General features: G+C 52.5%; 1 protein-coding gene across 13 annotated transcripts in view; it reads right to left on the minus strand.

The window, feature by feature from the left end:
• Positions 1-2,500, minus strand: part of EBF3 (EBF transcription factor 3) — a 118,670-nt gene that overhangs the window by 13,058 nt on the left and 103,112 nt on the right. The window lies entirely within an intron of this gene.

Consider the following 2,500-nt stretch of genomic DNA (forward strand, 5'->3'; position numbering starts at 1 on the left):
TATGGCTCTGCCCGACTCCAACAAAAACTGAGCCCGGGGGCCGGGACGCGAGTTAAGATGAAAATACTTATTAGAGTACATTACTTCTTGATGTAGATATCGTTTTCCGGGGAGCAACGCCACGGTGCACGGCGCGACATAAATCAGGGGGCTTTTCTGAGACTAATAAGACCCGCCGCCATCTATTCATTACTCAGCCCGCAACTCGGGCCATCACTCATTAGTCAGCGGGTAATTTGATGATTAACACCACCCAACTCAGCGGGCCCACGCAGCGCCGGGAACACAAAGGCGGCGGCTCCGAGGAGCCGGGTTAGAGGCCGCCTTTGAAGGCGCTTTCCGGAATAATTGGTCACCGTTATCCTCGAGTGCTCGGGCGCTGGTGTCAACACCCTCGGCGGGTCCCTTCAGCGCGCGCCCGCGCGGGCCGCCGCCCGGAAGTCGAGGACCGCCGTGTGGTCTGACATTCCATCATACACGCCGCGGAGACAAAGGTCCGCGCAGGAATGTGAAGTAAGACATTTTCTTGTTAATAAAGCATTGATCCGACATATTGATTTTACATGACATGGCTTTTGCTGCGATTCTGCCCTCCTTTTTCTTTGCAAATAGTAAAGCTCTTCGAAATGCCTCGGCGTGTGTGACACGGCAAAAATTCCTAACTCTCTGTGATGTAAATTCTATATGTGTAAAACCACTTCATAATCAAACCATTAATCATCAGAAGCTGTCAGGGGAGACTTGGGGGACAATTTGTCATGTCCCTGCCTGGGCCGGGACGAGGGTGTCAGGAAAAGTGCAGGCCGGGCAGACGGGCCTCACCCAGCCAGTGGGCCCCGAAAGGATTCCAGGTCTCCCGACCAGGGGACAGGAAAGATGGCCCCGTGTCCTCTCGGAGGCCAGGGCCCTCCTCCCCCCAGCTCACCGCCATGCCTGCTGGACTTCATGAATCGGCCCGGTGAAAAGTGATCCAAACAGAGAGATGGGCGGCCGCTATTGATTTCATGCAAATGCCCTGACAGGAGATAGACGCTCTAATGCAAGCTTTCAGAAGCGTTATGACATGTAATAACCACACCCGCTCATTCCGGGAGAGACACCCCTGATGCTTCAGCCGGATTGATACTCTCCTTCTAGAACCAGAAAAGATGCCCAAGCAGTAGAAACGAGAGGGCCCCGCTCGCCTCCCACTGCAGCCCGAGGAGCATCCATGTCTGGAGCGCCCCGCCGAGAGCAAGGCTGGACGTCGGGAGAGGACGTGCATCTCGGTACAACCCCAGGTCTAGCCAGGCCAGACCCAGTGAGAGGCTGGGGGGGCTGCGGTTGCAGCTGGAAATCCCGGCGGGGGCTTCGCTAGGGAAGCCCGAAGGCCTCACACGGAAGACTTAGGAGAAGAGGCCCTGTGTTCTCAGTTCAGGGCGGGGGCACTTTGATGACTGAGGGTGGGGTGACCCACCCCTGCGCCCCTGGGAGCAGCTGCTGTCGGTGGAACGGACCGGCGGACTTCTGAGGGTGGAACCCCCACACAGGGGCGAGAAGGGGGGTCACCCAGGCTTCCCCAGCACAGTCTACAACTGGAGGAGAAAACAGAAGCCCCTCTGCACATCTGATATACGGTCCGTGTGTGGAGTTTACAAGGAGGGCCCGGCCGAGCCAGGCCACGGCTCTGCACGTCCAGTCACAGAGCAGCGAGCCAGGCCAATCAATACCACTTTCCTGTTTTAGAACCGGGTAATTATGAGGGGGAGAGATTGCCTGACCTTTCACCTGCACTGCATTACTTTGCTGATATTAAGATAAATTGCCTGATTTTGGGTAAACATATGCTGCGATTCAAGCTGTCAGCACTGGTTTGCTCAGGGGTAATTTGTATTGATCTCCCAGCTCCTGCCCAATTTTGCTTACTGACCTCGTGGATAATTAGAGAAGGAGCCTTGGGTGAGCTTGAGTTGGGATGAAGAAGAAATATGAAGAAGAATAAAGCAAATTTGTTTTATGTTAATATTTGCAGGTCCTCCTCCAGCCCTCACATCTGTCAGCATCAGGAGAGCCGTAAATTAATGGACTTGGTTCCTGAGCAGTTTATTCCCAGGAATTATTTAGCTGCGTGCTTAGTCTCTGAACATGTGTCACTGGGTTAAATTAATTTAAACTCTGCCTTAAACACAACAAAAACAAATGCTATTTTCTGCTGAAGGAAAAAAACCAAGACGTTTCTCAGAAAGCATCACCAGCGTCCACCTTTCCGCGGGATTCCACGCCCATCTGCGTGGGAGAGGAGGAGGCTTACAATACACCACGCCCCCTGACCGCCCCCACCCCTGCAAGGAAAAAAGTAATTAGTGCCCATTATTTGTTCTGAATTCAAATCTTGCAAAGATGGGCTGCTACATGTAAAAAAGATGAATGCAGGCACAAAATTATATCATTTAAGATGTGTCAGATTATAAGGCTGTTGTATCAAAAGTCATAAAACAAATCTCCCTTGTGAAATATCTCT

The sequence above is a fragment of the Bubalus bubalis genome, chromosome 23 (genome assembly GCF_019923935.1).
Source record: "Bubalus bubalis isolate 160015118507 breed Murrah chromosome 23, NDDB_SH_1, whole genome shotgun sequence".
Lineage (NCBI taxonomy): Eukaryota > Metazoa > Chordata > Mammalia > Artiodactyla > Bovidae > Bubalus > Bubalus bubalis.